General features: G+C 42.1%; 1 protein-coding gene across 2 annotated transcripts in view; it reads left to right on the plus strand.

Moving 5' to 3' along the window:
* The first annotated feature begins 13,925 nt into the window (after positions 1 to 13,925).
* rin1b (Ras and Rab interactor 1b) overlaps positions 13,926 to 22,611 on the plus strand; it is a 34,898-nt gene continuing 26,212 nt past the window's right edge. Inside the window, exon 1 of one of the 2 annotated variants that reach the window (XM_018677202.2) lies at positions 13,926 to 13,973. The gene's annotated coding sequence lies outside the window, so the exon portion shown is untranslated. Of the gene's footprint in view, positions 13,974 to 20,420; positions 20,741 to 22,611 lie in introns of those variants that run through there. The other variant, XM_018677210.2, reaches the window with a different exon arrangement.

Below are 22,611 nucleotides of genomic sequence, written 5' to 3' on the forward strand. Positions count from 1 at the left end.
ACTGGTGATAATCAATGCATCAGACAAACAGAGCTGACTGAAATCACAGAAATTAGGACTTGAGGAGGTGGACTGATCTCAAATGACTTAGAGCAAGCAAGATGTGAACTTGAGAATTGGACGTCAGACTCGAGAGAATTAAATCATAAAAATGATACTTGAGACTTGACAGCTCTGATACTTGACTTACTGAAGATGTCTCTTGGTAAAGACTTGATTTGACTTGTAAAGCAAGATTTTTCAAGCTTCAAGCTTCATACCTCACTTAGGCTCTGTTCACCTGCACATCACTGTGTTTTTGACTTGATTGGTTTTAGGAGTCTGGACAGTGGGCGGGAAAAAACACACACACATTTGAAGGTGGCTCGAAATGTGATTCATTTCAGATTTGTACAGATGCATCTCAGTCTGGAAGATCTGACCATACAAGCCAGAGTTCACTTGCAACATCACACACACAAAAGGACAAAAGTCAAATCCAGAGACATCAGAATCCATAGTGCTAAGAGCACAGCGCCATCGGAGTTTAGCTTTTTGACAGAATGGAGGACGAGAACTGTTTGTGGACAGGTATTTTGAAGGCGAGATGATGAACCTCCATTTTTCATGCTTCTGCATTGCAAAACCGCGTAGCTAGCTACACTGTGCCAATCTAGGAAGATAGGTTAGTGACGCCAAGACACAAATCCAGTCTGATCCCTTGCAAATAACAGAGAGGTTAATATGATCTAATAAGATCTAATTTGAGAAACAAATCTGAACAAAGCCGAACCAGCCAGATTAACTCCGACTGCACTGACAGACTGGAAGGTTTGGTAAGTTGGGTCACGCAATGACAGCTGAGTCAACTTGAATCGCTGATGTCCCCTCCATCAGGTAGCATGTCAGGCAGTTTGCAGAAATGATAGCCCGGAAGTTCCAGGAAATATGGAGACTGAGATTACAATTGATTTTCAAAAAGCCATGCATGCATCATTCCAAAAGAATTTCCGGATATTCATTCTCTAGGATGCTAAGGGTCAATCTCTTTTGTAATCGAATCAAACTTCCCACTGATCCTTTGATAAGTGTTTTCATTTTCCAAAGATGTCTCTACATAATGTCATTTCATAATGTCTCAGTTACCAATCCTTCCTTTTATCAACAGTTCAGCTTTAACACCAGCAGGAGGATGCATGCAGTTCTCCGGCTCTTTTGTCAGGGGCTGTGTTGGCGGCGGATGTTGCAGGCTAAATGTAGTCCAGCTTTGTGAGTCACCGAGAGCAAGGAGGCACCGCGGCACTGAGGTTTCAGTGTATTTTCGCCTTTTGTGAGTCAGAGTGTGTTGGAACAATGCAGGAGCGCAGGAGGCTGGCTGGGTGGGCTGTTAGAGCAGCTTATCCCTGATAATGTGCGCTCATCCCATCTCTGAAAAACCCCTCCGCTTGGCTCAGAGGTGCCACTGACATTGAAATCTACCATTTGTTCTTGTTTTCAGTCTCTCCTCTGCAGAGAAAAAAAATTATAGTCTTACATGTGTTTCTCTGAGGCAGAAATTATATAAATGAACGAGCTAAATCTTGACTGGTGGGGCTGAGTTCAGGGGAAAAGGAAAAGGAAAGAGGAAGTAGTTAGAATTTCCATTAGCTAAGGAAAGCTAATTACCAAGGTTAGCTCATTGTCCAACTTTAGCTGAGTTACTTTGGTCTGTTTGCTTAGTGGAACTTGAAGGTTTAGAGGATTGCACCTGTTCCCTTAAAACCTTTTACGTCTTAAATGCAAACCTGTGCATCAGACATTAAAATAAATGAGATAAATGTGTTTCTAAATCATCAAAGTGTAATTGATGAAATGGTGCTTGGAGGAGAATTATCAGTGGGTGTGTAAACAATTTCTACCCTGAGTAAGACATTTATTTTTTATGTGTTATTAATAAAACATAAAACACATATCCTAACCTTAAATTGTCTTAATTAACTCAGCTGTAGCTTAATTTGCTTGAATCAAAGTCTTTGTCAGTGAGGACTCAAAAGCAGAAATCAAAAGGCAGAATAAGTGAAGCAAAAGGGAAAAAAAACACAAAGCAGACTGTCAGACCAGACAATGTAAGAAAGCACGCAGGATAACAAGACAAGAGGGCTAAAATTATAACGCTTGGATGCCACAACAGACAATCTGACAGGGAGCAGTGGCCAAAGGGCTCGTATATACACTGTGAGGGAGCTGATGAGGGAATTGAGAGAAGGTGTGCAGGTGGGTGTGAAGCTCAGGTGGTGGTGAAAGGCAGGAACACACAGAGGATTACTGCAGGACGGGCAGAGTCTGAAATAAGATGAGTGAGTGAGTGACTGTTAAACAGGGAGAAAAGTCGGCTACTTTGTCTAATCAGCTCATCATCATCAGGTCTTTTGCTCAGACTGGATGATATCACTCTTTATGAACTGCATCCAGTGCCAATGTTTTGTGGCAACACGAGACGTCACATGCTCTTTATGTAGCAGGGTGGAGGGTGAGAGTGTGGCGGTGACATTTCTGAGTGAAAATCTGGGGTTTTACAGAAGCATCACTCTTGGAAACTCTTGTCTGGCGATAAGGTAGACAAGTTGGCTTCCTTTTTCATATAACAAAAGTAAAATTTGTAAGAATGTTGTAAATTTCTAAACAAAGGTCGCGTGGTTTGTGTCCCTAAACTGAATCTGTATTTCTGTTGCAAAATGTTCTGAGACCACATTGGGTTATTTTGCCTACAGAGCTGGCCTGCCTCAGATAAATGTTTGTGCTGGTAAAACTTCAATCTGACTTTCCTTTTTCAACCTTTTTTTTTTTTTTTTTTGTATTTTTTTGGTCTACAAAACTTTAAAAACATGATTTCACCAGATATTTCATCAGCTGGTTTCATCTGGGTTTCCAGAAAGAAAAAAGCTTGAAGAGACTGGCTTGAATTATTGGTTCAGAATCACTGAAAGTACTACAGTTTTTGTTGATTGTTTATTTGTGTTGGTTTGGATTCTTTAAGCATGCCTGCTGTCAATTTTGTATTTCATTTCTACTCTGTCAAAATAATTTCACCATCACACCCTCATTTTCCTTCTCTCTCTCTGGATGTAATGCAGGCTTTCACACACCGAGATGTTCGGAGAGAGGGTGTGAACAGACTGAAGGAATGAACTGATGATGGGATCTGGGATGAGAGGAAAACCTGACCCTGCATGTTGAGCGGACTTCAGTCAGCTCTGATCACTCCACGGCGGACGGCCAGGACTGTGATCAAGTTTTAGCCGGAGGGGCAGACGGACGGACAGATGGACGGACAGCCGTCAGCCAACGTTATTTGTTGTTGTTTTTGTTTGCATGAGCCACTGAAAGAATGGAGGTTAGGTCTCATTTCTGTGACCGACTTAATTAGTCCTCATCCCTTCCTCTCTCCCTCTAGTTAGTGTGTGTGTGTGTTTGGCATGTGGCAAGCATGCCTGAGGGAGAAAAAGAGGAGCTAAATCAGCTCTGCATAAACAGGAAATACTTCTGCATGAGCACAGAATTCTCGGATACGTTCGCCTCGATTCACAAAGTGACACGCGCAGACATGCAGATTCACAAAAGCCTTGATTAAACGGCATCGTGGGGGAGTCTGCGGGGGATGGCTACCTTCGAAAGCTGTGTGCAAACACAGAGGCCAGAAGTGAGAAAGGGCTGGAAACAATATAGGCTAGAGAAAACCAGAGGGAGACAGTGAGTGTGGAGGACACTGGACAGAAATCAAGAGGAACTTGTTCAGGTGTAATTCCAGGGATTAGAGCTGCATCACATCAGTCATCTAGTCTGTCAGTTCACAACTGATTATCTGCATCAGCATCAGTCCAGTCTAGTATACATCCATAAGGCATAACGGGATACTTCAAAACAAACCAACAACAGCTTTTTTAAAGATCATTTTAAATACTTTTTAATATTAGTCACTTTGCCAACACTGCTTATAGTGCACAGCAACCAGACGTTTTAGTTATATTTGCCACAACCACGTTTGTATAAAGTAAACATTTGGTGGAAGGGAGACTGATGATTATGGATGATGAGTTGCAGGGAAAAGATCAGTAACGGGAGGAAACACATTAAAAAATCATGTGATATCAAGCCAGTTGCGTGTTGTGCGCCGGATGCCTGTGCTGATTGCCCCTCACACACCCCTACTGGGAACGCACACGCCATCACACATCAGCACACACATCCTCTCCAAGTGTATAGATGGAGGTATACTCAGACTTTGATGCAGTTGTTGCATCCATACATGGGCACAAAAGCTCACGTATAAAATAAAATAAAAACACACAACCCTCATTTTTTGTAAGGCTGCGGCGGCTGAATCGACTGCAAACCTAAAGCCCCCACCTACGGCCCCGTTGTTTACCAAGACTCCCATGACCGCAGTTCAAAGCACGCCTCATACTTCCCTCTGCAGTGCACCACTCTCTGACCCCGAGCCCACACAGGAGCTGTGATCTAAAATAAAACAAACACTTTGTTCTCTGCAGAGTTAAGCGCGCTCGATATCGAAGAGAGAGGAGAGAGAGAAAGGGAAAAGAGTGGAAACCTCTCAGGGAAATGTGTGTTGTTGGACTCGAGTCGGGCAAACATGTGGGGGGTTGTTGTGTGTGTGCGAGTGTGTGTCTGAGACCTGAAGCTGTGCAGCATCCATAGTGAATATGTGTGTGCATACTGATGTGGCTGGTGAATCTATATGTAGGGAACTGTGCACTTACGTGTTTGCAGCTTGTGTGTATGTGTGTGTGTGTGAAAAGGCGTGTATGCAATTCTGAACACGTGTGTTTCCGTGCAGTGCGTGAGACGTACATCTGTGTGTTTCTTTTGTCTCATCTGCCGCGAGTTTGGTGCCTTTTGTACGCGTCTGAATTTATCTAGCGAAGCTGTCAGGTTTGTGAGGTTTTATTATTGGCTGGTTGTGGAAACTCCTCCATAAACATTCATTAGCTCCCAAACATCAAGCGAGAAGGTAAGACCAGAGTAAGAGTGAGTGTGTAGGTGTGCGGAGCTACAAAGAGCATAAGAAATGCCACAGACTGAAGTTGGGAAGAGAACTTCACTTTTCTTTTCAGTTTCAATCATCTAAAGCTCAGGTGGAGAGATGAGTGTTAGTGGCGTGTAATGTACTGTCTTGTAGGTAAACCATGTTCGATATAGCTTAATGTAAAATTTAAGGAGTGCACTCAAAGACAACATTCAAACTCGGACCCATTTTCTACGTAGTCTTGGTTAATTAAGGGTCTGTTTTAGTATAAGCATGGCTGGCTGAGCTGCAGATAGAAGCTGCTCAGCTCTTTACTTTTTAGTTTTGTAATGAGTCAGGCAACATCAGCACAAAAAAAAAAATCTCCAAGGGACTCCTGCTGCGTCTGAAACTTTTCCTTCTTAACAACTTGCTTAACAACAGGAGAAACAAGAACCACAAACCCTGTTGTGTTTGTCCTCTTTATGTGCAGCTGTCATCAGGTGATATTGATTGTCAGACCGTGGCGACTCAGAGAGTCTCACACACACCTTCAGGTATTTTCTCCTCTGTGAGTGTGATCAGACTGTCCTCTCCACTCTCGTGTTAGCTTTGTTACACCTGTTGCAGGAGGTGTGAGGCAAATTATACCTTAATCTTTCCTATTAAATCCAGTCAGTTTAACGACCTCACATCATTAATCATCATCATTTGTTAACTTTTAGCTACGCTAGCAGCAGGTGTGTAAATCTGTTGGTTGGTCCACCTCTTTGGTACAGAGTTAAATATCTAAAGAGAGGTGTAGTTATTTATTCATAAACTGTGTGTAGGGCAGTGAGGTGGTGCAGCGGTTAGCACCGTTGCCTCACAGCAGGCAGGTTCCAGGTTGTGAATTTGAATCGCCCAGGGCTTTTCTGTGTGGAGTTTGAATATTCTCCCTGTGCCTGCATGGGTTCTCTGCTGGTACTCCAGCTCTCCCACAGTCCAGAGACATGCAGGTTAGGTTAATTGGTGATTCTAAATTGCCTGTAGGTGTGAGTGGTTGTTTGTTTATATAAGTCAGCCCTGTTACACACTGTACCCCGCTTCTCAGCAGTATACATACTAGATTAATGGATGAATGGACCCCCTGAGTATTTCTCTAGCACCGCCTTAAGGTCAAAGGTCACTTATTGATAGGCGCAGACTTCTGAACATTCATGACCTGCTTTACATCAAAAACAACTGCATTCCATTTATCTGTGGCGTGGCTTTCTGAGACACTTCATGGAAGCTATTGTAAACAAAATTAGTTTCACTCATGCTTTTCCTGCTATAAGTATGACAAGGTCTATTACATTCAAGAAAGCTCTGTTTTATTTAAGGGATCCAGTAAATCATGTCGCAAAGCAAGTGTGCACAATGCAAGGGCTCTGAAACTGGCTAAACTAAATGGTACACAGCCATTATTGATGTTTATGGTTATACCTGTGCTCTTCTTGATAAATAATGTTTGTTCTGTTTGGAAATCATAATGTTGACCAATACTAATTCCAAGTAAAGATTATTTCTGATTCCATTTGGCAGAATCAGCCTAAGATAACAACAATACACACACACACACACACACACACCTGTGCAGGATCTTTAAAATGTGTGTGTCTGTATTTGTGTGCACCTGTTTGTCACGTGTAGCTGACAATTCAGTTTATGCAACAAATCCAGTTGGGATTTAAGTATTATTTTGATCCTGGTAAAATAAGATTAACTTTTGATAACAAAGAAAAAAAAGGTGAACTCACCTTTATTTTCCCTCCCTCTCTTATTTCAGAGTCCTCAGTCATTCTGCCTTTAATTCTTCAGTGTTTAGTGGAAAGTGTAAGTAGCCTATAGTTCTCTGTTATTCTTCTCTACTATTTGTCCTTGTCATGCACAGAGCTCACAGCTGCTTCTCATCATAATTCTCCACATGTGCGTGATGACTGAATGTAGAAAGCAGCATATTTCTACTGTGTACAGTTAATGTGGATGTTGTGCTTTCGCCTGCAGCCTCGCAGACTTTTTTTGGGTGTTTTGTTCCTTTTTGCTATAATGGTGTAATGAGAGGCAGCAGGCGGTGCGATGAGCGGTGAGATGACGGGGGCTTGTCTCACTTTCGTTAAACCTCACACAGACCTGTCTCCACCTGTAGATAAAGGTGCAGAGGAGGAAGACAGGAGGATAATTGGAGCAGCAGTATATGCAAATATTTAGCCATTTGGAGGATTCAGGAGAGGTGGTGGGTGGTTAGGCTTGTGCAACTGTGTGTGTGAGTTTGTGGGAGTGTGTCTCTCTCAATGTGTGTGTGTCTTCTCCCCAAGCGGTTGATGTCACTCAGTAGCCGAGCGGAGGAGCATCTCCGGTTTCTCGGGCGCACAAAGAAAATAACGGCCGCTCTGTTGCAGCCCTCCATTCTTCCAGCGAGCCCTGCAGAGACCTGGTGGGTCCTTACAGAGGGGGACCCCTGGCCCCTCTCTCATTATCAGTCCCTCTTTTTTTATTTTCTCTTCCATTCAATCCCTCTCTCTCACACGCAATTTCATTTTCTCTGGCCTTTTTTCTTCGGTCTCATTCGCCTCTCGTTCTTCTTTCTCACACTCTCTCTCTCTCTGTATTCCCGGTCTCTCCTCAATCCTCCTGCCCTTCAGTGCGGCAGAATTTCACATCTGCTGCCAAAGAAGCTTAAAAACTATTAAAAAAACATAATGTTGGCAAAAGAAAAGCCTCAAAGGACCACTGGTTTAGATACATCACATCTTCACCTCACTACCTCTATCTTCTCTTTAAGACATTCCTGACGCCTCAGACTTTGACGAAACACGGGTGATTTATGCATCTCACCTCAGTGCAGCATTTAACAAAAAAAAGATTCATGCTGTGTTTCAAAACAATACGATGTGTTGCTGATGGAGTGTGAGAAGAGACTGTATCTCTCGTCGAGGAGGGGGCATGCTTTTCCATTGCCATGTTTCAATAATGCAGCAGTCCAAAGCATCCATCCATACATCATTCAGAGGACTCGACTTCGCTTTCCTCTTCCTGAACTCGAAGCAGCAGCAACCTCTGTAAACACAGCTCATGTTTTTGGTTTTTACTGATCTTCTCTGTAAAATATAACTGGAGCAGATTCATAAACTGATTTTCAGTTTAGTTTTATGTCCCCAAGCATCTAAACATTGAGGGCCAACATTCAGCCATGCCCTAAAGCCAGAGTGAAAGTTACTGTTAGAAACATTTGTAGTTGAAGCTTGAAAACATCTTCACTTTGCGGCTGACGCTCTGTTGGGTGGCACATGGCGCCTTTTGGGTGTCTGTGTCCTCAGGGCTCAGAAATTCTTCTGCTAACAGAAAGTTGGGAGGAAAATGGGGCGAAAATGCAAATTCTGCTGATTTTGTGTCCCTGAAGAGTGAAAGAAAAACAGAAACTGTGCCACCACTTTTTATAAGTCACTCTTTAACTATTAATAAATGATTTTCTCATGTTTTATAGATCATTTATGAGCTGGTACTTTTGGGTTGCCAGGTGCATCCTCCTCCAGCCGCCCTGAACACTTTCAGGTCTTTAGTTGATCAGGTGGAGCCTCTGATGGACCTCTGATCTTCTGACAACACATTTATAAACTATTCTTTTACATTTACAACCTCCTGCAACAGAACGTTTGCTGATGTTATTTCTAAAATCTTTTTTTAATTTTGTAAATCGGATTTTCACATTTTTGTAATATTCACACACGGACACAGAAAAACTGCCTCGATAAATAAATGAATCAAAGTGTGTGGATGCTTTTCCTGCCGTTATACGCTGGACTATTTAGCTGAAATGATAAACCCTTCCCATAACGTAATCATGAGATTATGGACACCATTGTGAGAAAAAATAAATATCAAGGGGACATTCAGGTATTTTCAACTAATGTTTCTCCGACTGCAGCTACACTGTTGGCGCAGTGTGTTTGTCTCCTCCTTCTCTTTTGGGTCTTTTTCTCTGTCATGTTCAGGATCCCAAAGAGCATGAAACTTGAGCCTCAGTTAAAAGCACTCGGTTATTGGGTTATTGAACAGAGGGACAGAGAGGAGGAGGAGGAGGAGGAGGTGGAGGGGTGTTGAGGCGGTGGTCTTCACTGTGCGTCTTAGTCCGAGAGCGGGAGTCACGGATTTACAAAACAAATGAACGGTTACTAGAAGAGGTGGAGGAGGGGAGAGGGGTGGGGTGGGGGGAGTAATCTGACCGCTCCCCTGCTTTGCATTCACATTAAAGAACTGCACTCTGCTACATCTACTCTCCACCCAGTCTGGTCTGAACACACACAAACACACACCCTCCTCCTGAAAGACAGCTTTCAGAATTGGATTACCAGCTCTGAATGGGGTTGGTTCCCCTCTGCTGGGTTCCGTCTCCATCCCCTGCCGGGACTAGTGGTCCTCAAACACACACACACACACACACACACACACACAAATACATACCAGTCCTCCTTAATTGGTGGACTGTGCCCTCATTACATGTCCAAATATATGCATGTGCTGCTATTGTCTCTCCCTGAAGACTCCCTCTTTGAGTGTGGATTGAAAGAGCACTCCATGCTGTGTGTGTGTGTGTGTGTGTGTGTGTGTGTGTGTGTGTGTGTGTGTGGTGTTCACAGCTGTGGATGTGCCCTTGATGGCAGCGAACTTGAATCTCAATCTAACCTTATTCTTCTCTTGGGGGGGGCTCAGAGACAAAGCCTTATACTGTCCATGGGGACACCCTGAGCACCACTCTTCCTCACACCGACACACACACACACACACACACACACACACACACACACGTACATGCAGGTGAGCCCAGTGGGAGCTCGGAGAAAGAGATCTGGTGTCTTGTTATCTGCTGCAGGCTGTTGCTCTCTCTGCCTCTCGCCGATAGACACCTCTGAGTAATTACCATAAAATATTCAAGCAGAATTGAGTAAAATGGGAGAATCTCTTCAGCAAAAACCACAATTATCTCCAATCCAAACCGTACATTTTGGCAGCACGTGAACCGAAAACACCACCTGAGCTCATATTTGGTCAGCTAAAATCTAGACCAGCTGGTTGCTGCTAAATGATTTGGGGGAAAAAAATCCCTCCAGATGCTGGCTATCTGAACTGCGTGTTTATCTGTCTCTTGTGTTGGCAGGCTTTCAGTCTGTAATGCTACCAGGGATAAAGTCAACAACCACTATAAAATGAAATCATGTGTAGCCACAAAACCAAACTACATTCACATTATTTTAGATTTTATTTCCTCAGCAACAGACTGTATATAAACGAAACTGTTTGTAAATGTCCTCTTTCCTGTTTTGTTTGCCTCGATGCATCACAATGCTGTTTTCATACCTGCTGGTTATAGCAGTGGATGTGTATAAAACAGTACAAATGGAAATAAAGTTCTGCTTTATTGCCTTGTTTTCCAACCTGTGTGTGTATGCTTGAATTAAGCAGAAAATGCTCAAGCTATACAGAGCATTTTAGCATCTTTCAGCTCATTGTTTCTGTTTTACAGGTGGGACTTTAATGTTTTGTGCTGCTCTCATCTGCTAGTTTTCCATCTCATTCATTCCATTGATGGAGCCTGATGAGGAGTCCAGGACCCAGGACTTTGTGGACTGGTGTCAGTGGGTATAGCTTCCAAATAACGACTGGAAAAACCAAAGAGCTGGTGATAGATTTCTGCAGGACCAAACACAGAGAGTATAAAATCATACAAATACCACAGTGTGCACTTAAACAATAAACTGGACTGGACATACAATATTAATGCAGTAGACTTCATCTGCTTAGGAGACTCAGGTCTTGTAGGATGCAGGGTCCACTCCTTAAAACCTTTTATGACTGTGTGGTGGCGTCTTTTATGGTGCGGTCTGTTGGGTGGAGCATCTCAACAGCAAACAGGAAGAGACTAAATAAACTGGTCTGAGAGAGAGGGGCAGGCTCCCGCCCACTGCCCGCCCACCCTGCATGATGCTCTCCCACCTCTGGGCAGCTCCCTCAGTGACTGCAATGCATGCAACTTCTTTCCTCACCATAGCTCAACATACTGTATGTGCAATACTACGCTTGTAAAACAATGTCAAGATATTTTCCTCTTTAATTCTTATTCTTGCTGCGATGATGCAATTTCCCCCCCGTGGGATTATTAAAGTTCATTTTATCTTATCTTATGAACTCACTGTATGCTACCTGCTCAGCATCAAACTGTAAGCAAACATACAGCAGTTAGCAACTAGCTGGCAAACAAAGTGGAGTAGTGAGCAGCTAAAGAGCCACATGTTTTCCTCAGTAGTTGGTGGAGACCAAAGCAGAGCTAAAAGGAGAGTGAACATGTACGTTCACCGTATCAACTTAATGAGGTGGTTATATGTCAATATATGTTGTGTTGACATATTGTTGTGCTGCTATCAAGTAGCTATTAAAAAACTCACTGATACGGGTTTAAGATAGAAAGTTAATATAAGATGTGACACTGATGTGTAATTTATCACAAATCACAACTATAAATGCTTTTCAGAAGTGATGCTGTGTGCTGCACAGAAAGTCACCACACTTCCTTGGAAACCAAGGTTGACGTCTAATAGAGCAGAAATGTATTGATTTTCACTCAGAATATCTTGCAGACTTTCTGCTATGTCTGACTATTCTTCCATTTCCTGTATGCACCCGTCTGTCTGTCAATCACCCAGGCCTCTCGTCGTTAACAGATTCATTTGCTGACGGCGGAGGGGATTAGTCAGCCAGAGGTGCATCGTCACGCCTGTCATCCCCACTTTACACATCCCTCACTTCACCACTCCTCCCCTTTAGTTAGAAAAAAAAAGGTACTCATATTCTCCCTCCTCCTCTCGCCTCCACACACACATCCATCACTCCCTTCCCACTTTCACACTCTCACTTATTTTCTCCCTCCGTCTATATATGTCTCTGTCTAGAAGGTTTTCTGTGAGATGACCTGATGGCGCTTGCAGCGACGTGCTTATGTAATATATGTAAGAGCTTCTGGTGACATCCAGACAAAGAGGAGAGGACTGTAGATGGAGTGTTTATGTGCATATATGTGCAGATTAAAGGGAGACACAGACACTGTGTGGGGTGTCAAACAGTGGCTGACACTGAAATGTGACCTACTGACAACTGACGACATGAGAACCTTGTTCTTCTGTCTCATTTTAGTTCTCTATGATTAATAAGCAAAAACATCACATTTTATCATTAATAATGTTGATTATGTAATGACATGGCAACTGATAGATACAGATTAATGAAACTAATAGATACGGTTTGTAGTTGTGAGCTAATTTTTTAAAATAAATATATGAATAAAAATCAGAATTGAGAGCCTTGTTTTCAAAGTACAAATGAAGTCAAGTCTGAAAAGGGACTTTATAATACAACAAAACCTTCAAAATAAAGTGCACCTACCCTTAAAGATCTTCCATGAAATGTATATTCAATTCTTTTCTTTCTTTTCTTCATTTCTTCTAGTGTTCGCACACGTCCACCACAGTATATACATGTAGATTATGCATTCAGAAGAATCAAACTAAATTTGTTGTGAACTGAAAGCAAGTTATGCTTTTATTTTGTGGATAATTTTGGCTTTAAGATAGTACAGAAGTTTTTAGGTATACAACATTAACACCACAATACAATGTTCTGATGGGAAACCTTGGGTCCTGACATTCATCTGGAGGTTACTTTGACATGTACGACCCACCTACACATTGTTGCAGACCAAGCACCAACAGTACATACCCAGCAAATGTCATGTTAAATTCTAACACCAATATGGATGCATTAAATAATACATCTTTTCATACAAAGGATCTCTGGGCTCTTTCATGGGTTATAAAGATAAGTGAATTGAGTAATTTGCCTTTTCATCATTGACACTGCATCTTCAGTCTGTGCACACACAGATAGTGTAAGGTGCCAGACTTATCTCCAGGTTGGCAGACAGCTGTTCTGACACCGTCACAGGTTTTCAGGTACAGGGGAGTTTGTATTGTGTGATCTCAACCCAGTCTCAGCGTTTCAGACGCAGCACAAACTCTGTGATGACAGCGAGGAGAGAGAGCCGACAGCTGCAGGAGATCAGGAGACGTCAGACGACGTGCTGCGCCTCGAACAGATGTTGGTGTCAAAACGTTTTTACGAAGTGTCTGCTCCACTGGATGGGCTCTGATCTGGGAGTTCTCACTGTCCCTTTCTATTCATTCTTCTTCTGTCTTTCCTTAAAATACACACACACACACATAACAAACACTTGTGTTAGGCAGGTTGGCCTCATTACTGCAATACATTAAATCACAGCTTACTGGCATTTATATAAACTAAACTTTTAATTACTGACATTAATCGTGACCAAAAATATATATGTACTCAGTTTCTTACACAGTTTTTCTCTTTAAACAGTGACAATGTCTCTGAAGTGACATTTAGAGCATCTGGGAGCATTAAATTCTCTCCTGATTAATTAATAGCATTACTTGTGGGTTGCAGGCTTATGAATGTCACAGGAACCTCCCCACTCAATGACCTGTCGGTTTATTAAGACTCTAATGAAAGCATGATTGGCAAAATTGAATTAAATAAATGAAATGTGAAGATGATGTAATTTAATTGCAGGCTTCACAGATTATTTTATCTCCAGGTGGACAAAGAAGAGACCATGTTTCAATCTGTGAGAAATGAAGCATGAACGTTCAGTCTAGACGATGGAATCTTGGGTTTTTTCCAGAGCTTTCAATAATATGACATGGTTTTCATCGGTGGTTAAAATGGTTATAAACTTAGTAGCTTGTATGTCACCTCCGTGTTAGATCATACTCTGTGAGCTCTACGGTCGTATCCATCCGCCAAATAAGACCGACGTCAGCCAATTAAAAGTCACTCAGTGATTAGCGACCGTTTCACATCTGATAGGCGGAGGGATACGGACGAGAGCCTGCCAGCGGTGAGTAACATTTTAATGTTTACAAACAAGAGTCTTCTGTTTTGAAAACCAAAACATAGTGACCCAAGGTACATGTAAACATTACATATTTACCATGTTCACACCTGTTGAGCATAAACAACATCATCCGGACACAACCTGTGGGACTGCAGCGCCTCCGACTGATACGTTTGTGTCAGCTAACCGTTAGCGAGCTAGCTAGCTAATTAGCCGCAGTTGGCTAATGCATTCTGCTGTTAGCTGGGCGTGCTAGCAGTGCGTAATTTGTACAACAGGAGGTCCCGGAGCACAGAGAGGGTGCTGTTCTGGTAGGCCAGAGGTAGCTAGCTAGATAACATCATAAAGTTGTCACAACTGGTTGCTTTCAGTGTTTTCCTTTGTGTTCATGTGTGATGAAAACAATCATACAGATGTAGATGAATAATCACAGGCAGTCAGACTATGTTGTAGTTATTTATTTTATTTACTTATTTATTTTTAAAACTTTGTCATTCCTGAAAAGTATAAAAGTACAATTATACAAAATACAAATACAAAAATAAATAAAAAATAAAAATTGCTCTACTTATGCTTTACACCTCAGTTGAACCATTGCTCTTGCTGTGGCCATAGCTGTGATTTCTTGACATTGAAAAAAGTAGTTTGACAAAACTGTCTCAACTCAAGATGCACCTGCTTAGAGGTTTCAAGATCACATGGTTGTTAACGTATAAGCTACCAAGTTTGCGTGTCGATTGCCATGACAGCTGCTAAGTTGCATCTGCTGTGGAAGGCTGTGTGATATGGTTGAAAGCTCTGGAAAAGCATTAAGCGGAGAAGAATGAACTGTAATTCTTAACTGGCTGTTTATAGTTCTTTTACAGTCTATGAATTAAACAGGTCAAATTCCTCGTGTATCCTGTCCGCTTGGTCTCGCTCTGAAAATCAGTTGCATGCTTTTTGGACCAGACTGAGGATGAACTTACTGTTGTGTTGTCAAAAATTCAGCCCAGTGCAACTCCTCCAGTCCATTCCACTCCTGTACAAACAACTGCATTTCCTGGGTCCGTTTTTCTTGGCCTTTGCAGTAGTATTCCTGACTTTGTGACTCAGCTGTCAGTTCCTGAGTCCAGGAGATGTGAACGAGGTGTCAGCTCGGCTACGTGGCTGAGCCGTGCAGCGGAGGACTGATCTGAGATGAAGGGAGCGTACAGACAGACAGAGGAATAACAGTGTGCAGGGGAGATGGACGACCAAGTCAGCTCTTCTGCCTGTTGTCATTTGCTGTTCAGCCCTCGGGCATTGTGGGAAATGGGCATGTGAGTGTCTTAACACGTGTGTGTGTGTGTGTGTGTGTGTGTTGTGTGTGGATACAGTCTTATATTCTGGTGTTTTTCATTGTCGTACAATTCTTCAAAATGTTAAAACACACTGACAGAGTTAAAGAACAGAAGCATCATCTGAAAAAAGAATACTGAAAATTTCAAAATAAAAGCTTTCATGAGGCAGAATAGCCAATTGATGATGCATTAATTTGAAATTGATTGAAATTGATTTGATTTATATTATTGGATGGTTTAATCAGTAAAAATGCATCACATTTTAAAGATTTGTATGTAAATCTTTATTTAAAAAGTAACTATGCTGTAAAATAAATATAAAGTAGCACAGAATGGAAGTACAGTACTTGGGTAAATACAGGTAGTTGCTTTCCACCACTGGTTAAACCTCTACTGTAATGAAGGAGGAAGTTAAAAATGAATGAGTACACTCCCACACAGAAAACACACAACTTTCCTGAGCGGTACACACTGCCACTTATTGCTATGCAGGTACCTGTCCTCCATCCGTAACCTTAGCCCCCCCCCCCCCCCCCAAGAGCTCTTGAGTCGACACAAGGAGATGTGAACCTGTCCGGTGAACAGCATATGATATGAGCTCACATACAGTATCTGGCATGAGTGTAACATGATGACACTCCTCCACACACACACATACACACACACACACATTGACAGAATAACAGTGTCCGTGTCCCTGCTCATTTCTCTCTTGGTGAGTCAGAGATGCTTTGCACAGCGTTGAAACCACAACACATCACTTCCATTTTAGTTCACACTCTGAAGGGCTGTGGGCGGCATTAGTGTGTGTGTGTGTGTGTACATGGACGGAGCGAGAGCAAGAGGGCAAAAAGGAAAGAGGGATAACTCATGCGCTTGTGTGTGTGTGTTCCAATTAATTAGCATTATCTCGGCACTGTTGGTTTCCGAGTGGCCACAGATTGCCACACTAGTGATTTTTCCACTCAGTGGACGGAGGAACTGGCCCCACAGTGATCTGGCACATTGAAAGATGCTGGAGAGAAGAAGCTGTCCTGACATGGCAAACACCCAGTGATGAAACACAGAGCCACACAACATCTGAAGGACTACCCCCCCACCCCACACCGAAGGTGTTCAGCGGACCGCAGCTTGAGAAAATGGGACATTAAAAAAAACACATCACAAACCCTGACCTTGGAATGAGACAGTTTCTTGTGCCACTTCAGACTGAGTTACTCCTATGAAGCAGACACTGCAAATGTATCTGTATGAGTTTTTGAAGACTTTCTGCTGCGCATGATGCTATATATAAAAAAGCAAATGGAAAAAGTAACAGTATATTAGGTTCGCTGTTTGCAGTATCAAAAATTTCTCTCATTGCACTCATTGCAGACAGGGCTGTAAGCTGTAATTTTGTGTCTGCAATTTTGTAATTTCGCCCCAAAGCGCAGACAGAGTCAATATTACCAGGCTGGGGATGCTGAGGTCACATCTGTATTTTTAGCCATGCCAGCAGTAGGGCTCTAGGGATGGCAGTGTCAGTCTGTCTGATGGTCGGATGGTCCATCAACTTTGGCCCAGAGTGAAATATCTCAACAGCTACTGAATGGATTGACGTAAATCCTGGCAGACATGCATGGTTCCCACATGATGAATCCTATTGAATTTGGTGATCCACTATCTTTTCCTCTTGCTCCATGAAGTTGATGTTTGTGGTTCAGAGTGAAATAACAACTAATGATTGTTGTGAAATATTGCACAAACATTCATGTTCTCAGTGAAATATCTCAACATCTGCTGTATGAGATGGATTTTTTTTTTGTGCAATTTTATGCAGATGATTTTGCTGAGCCACTGATTTGTCCTATAGCATCACAATGAGTTTGACGTTTGAGTGAAGTTTCTCTACAACTTGGATGGATCACAATGAAATTTGGTAAAAAAAATATTCATGTTTCCCTCAGGATGAATTGTCATCACTTTGGTCAGTTGGAACTTGTAATCTATTACCTTTGTGGAACCCCTATTAAAACACATGATTCTGTAACTCTAACTGGACTTTCTGGATCGTATTTCACCTCTCTCGCGTATCTCAGCGCTCGGTCCTGTTTTCACACAGAGCTGTTTTCCTCACAAATCTGTCAGCAAAAACAAAACAAGAAATCAATGAATAAATAAAAGATTTAGTATTTATAAACACCAGAGTATTTTTCCTGGTAGCATTAATGAGGCTTTGAAACAGCATTTAGACTTTTATTTTGGGCAGTAAAATTGTTATATTAGGAAATAACTTAAACACAATGTCCCAGAAATGGACTGAGATGTTATTGTAAAGTTTAGTCAGTGTGTTGACTTCACTGGAAACGTGCTCATTTCAAGAACAATGTCCCTGAAAGAACTGTTCTATTTAAACAAAGATGGGCGAAAACATGCTAGAGCAGTTACATAAAATGAAATCTGAAAAATCCAAGTAATTAAAAAAGACTTTCTTTGGGGGAATAGAGGTTATACATTCAAAAAATAAGTAAATGAAACCAAGGATAGAAGAAGAACAGAGAGTAGAGAGGAAAACACGGAAACTGTTTTAATTTTGTAAGTGTCGTCATCGTTTCAAAATGGCAGGATTTCACAGTTACACTCATTATCTGCAAGAATGAATCCAGAGAGGCATGAAAATGAAAAGAAAACGAGTCTTCTTGGGGGAAACGAGAAAACAAACTTAATTAGATTAAAGAGTGTGCGGAGGAATGAATGTGGTCATAAGATGCATGGCAGAGGCCCAGACAATAATGGTCCGCCGCCAGACACCAAACAACATCTGGAGCTGGCAGAGCACCAACAAACACTGCAAAAATAGAGAAAACTAATAATGAGGAATGTGTATTAGGAGGCACATTACTGCGTTTCAAACTTAATCTGATCAGAAATATGATAACGTGGCATGAAATTAGGAAAACAGTGCCAGAATCTTGCTGCTACATGGCCAAAAGTATGTAGACAAACAAATATCACACCCATATGTAATCTCCTTTCAAAACCATGAGCATTTATCTGCTTTTACTCTCCTTGGAAGGCCGTCCACAGAATGTCTAGACCTCTCTGCAGGGATTTGCTCCCCCTCAGCGACAGGAGGAACCTCTTTTAAAATCCTGTCTATATGTATTTTATACTGTCTTTTATGTACAGCACTTTGAAAGATGCAAATAAAACTTCCCTCGCTTTGCTTTTCCTGGAGCAGTGATTATAACAAGTTTCAAATCTAGAGGCCACAACAGCAAAAGTGCAATCCCCCCTGACAGTCCAGTCTAGACCATGGAACTGCCAACAACTTTAATCTGGGAGACCTCAGAGACCTTGATGAGATTTGAGGGTTTAGCATGTCTGCAATGTGAAAAGGAGCCAGCCCACTGAGTGCCTTTAAAACACTCTGGAGTCAATTCTATACCGTACTGGAAGGTAATGAAGAGAAACTGCAGCTGAGACGAAGAAGAAGGTCGAAGGTCAAGTTCTTCCTTATCAAACTGGTCAAAACCAATTCTTTATGGACTTGGCTTTGCCCATGGGAGCGCTGTCATGTTGAAGAGCCTTCACCAGGTACCAGAAGTACACAAAAGCACAAGGTGTGCATCTACTTTTGTCCAGCAATACGTTTACTTGGACACAACACCTTATTTATCTTCATCTCTGGCAGTAAAACCAGCAACGGGCCTTTTACCACAGCAGAGGTTTTGACTTGCAAAAGCACAGGTGTTGCTAATGGCATTAGCAACAGCTCTGTTATATTCAAGTGTCCCATTAAGCAATGAGTGGGCCAGCATGCACAATGACAGGACCCTGAAAATGAAGCTTAATGAGACTGAGCCATCGTTAATTTTATTATTTCTGTGTGTGATTTATGAAATATGTAAATTCATTCGTTCCTTACTGAGGTCATAGTTGAAGGTGGTGGTGTACTTGGCTGCATTACATTTGTACCTTCACCCTTCAATGTTAAAACACATGATTTAATTAACACCTCTATAACTTTATGGCAGAGCAGTTGAATTACATTAGGATTTAAACATGCTGTTTCATGCTTCAAGCTACTTTTGAAGTTATCAATATTTAACCAAGAGCTTTCTCTAACCTTTATTGAGAGCTTAGAGAGTCTGAACATAGGCGTAAACAAAGTTTGGTCATGCTTAAGCTGCTGCGAATTAACGTTTAAAGGAAAACAAATGAAGTTTGTCGTCAGTGAATTCAAAATGTTTCCTCACTGTGTTGTCAGAATACATTATTCAGTAGTATGTAAATGTTATAGGACACCAGGTTGGTGTTCTTGTATGTGGACTGTGTGATACAAATGTTTTGTGGTGCACGTCACATCTCTGTGTCTCATTTCTCTTGGTGAGATGAGACACTCTAAATAAAGTTTGTTCAAAATCACTGAATAATCCGTGAAACAGAGCAGCAGCAGCAGTCTCTAAACCTACCCTTATTAAATCCTTTATATGAAGCCAAACGCTTTAATCCCCACCTCTGTGGTGATGCTTTGGCTCCTGTAGGTGATGGAGCGACTATTAAACACGGGTCTGTGGCGCCCTCCAGTGAGCAAAGGCAGAATGACACATCCTCACCTGCAAAAAGGAAAAAAAAAAAAAAAAAAAAAAAGATGGATGCAGCAAATCCAGAAATAGCTCTCAAAAAAAGGACCGTGCGTCAAAGTCCAGTTCCGGTTATGTGACGCTTCTAACAGCTTTTCCATGGTCACAGTGTGAAAGGACTGTGATACTTGTGAATAATGTGGCTCATTTGAACAAATGCAACATGATTTAACTGAACAGAGCACTGTACACACAAGTGTTTCATGTGATGCAGCACAAGTGGATAAAATTGTGATGATTGGGTGTTTTTTCTTTTATTTTTTTCTGTTGTATCTTTGCAACGTGTGATCTTAGAGACATTAACCTGTTAGTGTGAGAGTTTATTGTGGCTTTAAAACTGTCTTTATTTAATCACTAAGTTTTGTATAGTGTTCCAGAACATTCTCTTTCTTATTCGCCTTGTATCAAAAGTGGTCTCACTGACAATTTTGAGATTCCTCAGTGACATAATGTGATTTGGTTTTGTGTGTGTCAGAGTCAGGGAGGCGTGGAGGGGGAGGATGGGTGTGGGGGGGAGGGCACACACACACACACACACACATAGTGTCTGCTGTGACTGTGTATCATGATGATGCTCAGACAGAATTAAAAAATGCGCTCCTCCGCCTTGTCACCAGCGTTGCGCGCATTTTCTTCTTGACGAGCCCGCGTGCTCCCACAGCATGGGCGCTCGGACTCAGAGAGAGGCTCCAGCAGCACTGTCTTCATACACACATACATAAAACCATTAAAAAAAACTCTTCTCGGACCGCCTAATTAAGACGGTAGACCACGCACAGCGCCGCGCAACAGCAGCAACCTGTTCCCCACCTTCACAGAGAAGGTAAGTTGAGAGGAAGGGGGGGATGTTTTTTGTTTTTTTTGGAAGCTGAATTTGCGTTAAAACAAAGGGCAGGTATCAAGTGCGACTGCTTGTCATGCTTTAAAAAGAACAGACTCCGTGAAGTAAAAAAAATGCAGTTGGAGTTCCTGGAGAGTTGGCACATGCAGGCTGGCTGCAGGCTACAGTATCTGTATTAATATTTTCTCCTCGCTTTGAAGGTCTCTTTCTATTCTCAAGTTCAAAGCGCGTTGGCGTTTGTTGTTTAACGTAGTTTCCGGTCAGCAGGGGACGTCTTGGTAAACAATGCTGCTCAGTGATTCATGCATATGTGTCCCCCTTGACATTTAAGCTCCGCCAATTAATCAATTAGTGATCGGGGACGATCATAAATCAATGAGAATGAGGTGCGACGTCCAGGCTGTGCCACAGTTCAGCCGTGCCAGAGCCAGGGTGGTGATTTTATTTAATCAAGAGAGAAAACTCCAGTCTCCAGAGAGGAGAAACGAGGGGGTTTCACACTGTTTCAGACTGGTATTTAAGACACAAAGTGTGGGTGTTTTTAATTATTGCCAGCCACAGGTTTATCTTCAGGTTGTCAGGGGAGTGTTTGTTCTCTCTGTGCAGCCTGACAGCTGGCTTTCTTTCAAGTTCAGTCAGTAAAATAATTTCTGGAGCTGCTTCTTTGCCTCCAAACTTTGATCCTTTGTGTACACGAGGCAGTTGTTCAGTTCTGCAGCTGGTGTTTCAGCCCTAATCAAATCCAGCACCCAATTCAAATCAGTCAAATCTCCCTTTTTTAACAGCTTTAGCTGTGAACTAATGTCATTTATCCACCTGTGTTTTGGCAGACGTGCACCTTTCTGAGCCAGAGCAGTGTTCAATTAGCCACTCAGACTTTGATTTTTTAAGTATCTTGATCTCTTGTCTCCCCTCTGAGGGCAAAGTGAATGTAATCTCACACTATTGGACTGTTACATAACTTTAAAACTGAAGTGCCATCCTGCCTGCGTAGGAGTGGATGTGATGTTCCCACTTCCTTGCTGTTGTTTTGCTCGTTAAAATCTGAGAGGCACATTACTGTAAGTGGCGTTTTGTGACTTTACATGACTGCTGATTTTCAGGTTTTGTGTTTTTTTTTCATGCATTTGAGCCCCCACCCCTCAAAAGCAGGACTGATTGCTTCACAAAGTCCTCCCTGTGATTATGTAGCCTACCTACATGAAGTCTGTGATTGTTGAGTGTGCAGTGACATGTTAATTTTGAAGGTGGCATGACCAAATGTGTGTGTATATTTATGTGAGTGTGTTGGGGGGGGCCCTGCATTCTGCCCCGTGTTGTGTGTGTGGGTGGGGTGTGATCGCAGAGTGCCCAAGCATGACGCTCAGAGCTGTTGGACAGAGTTCAGTCCTTTGCTGAGCAGTCTGTCCTCGGCGCTGGAAGTGGTGCGCAGACAGACATGTTACAGTAACCTGACTCATGTATATAGCAGGCTTCCCCCCCCTCCTTAAAAAAACAAAAAAAAAAACGCTGCTCAGGAATTGTGTCATCGTCATGCAGTGCGACTCCGAGACACAAAGTAGTTTCATTCCTGAAGCAAAAAGTCCACCATTTTAAAAAATCTGGCAGATGCTCAGATAAAATGATGGCTGGCGTACAAGAAAAACTCATTACTGTGAAGTGTTGCAGTTATTTTTCAGTTAAATGCTGTTGCTTAGAGTACAACCACTGAAAATGCACTATATAAATACCAACCACTGAGATTAGTGTAGTTAAGTATTGAAACACAATATTATTATTGATAGCTGCTCATTTTTACAGCCTGAGACCTTTTCAAGTAGAGTAAAAAAAAAAAAAAACAAACACTTAATTTT

This window comes from Lates calcarifer, linkage group LG14 (assembly GCF_001640805.2).
Source record: "Lates calcarifer isolate ASB-BC8 linkage group LG14, TLL_Latcal_v3, whole genome shotgun sequence".
Taxonomy (NCBI): domain Eukaryota; kingdom Metazoa; phylum Chordata; class Actinopteri; family Centropomidae; genus Lates; species Lates calcarifer.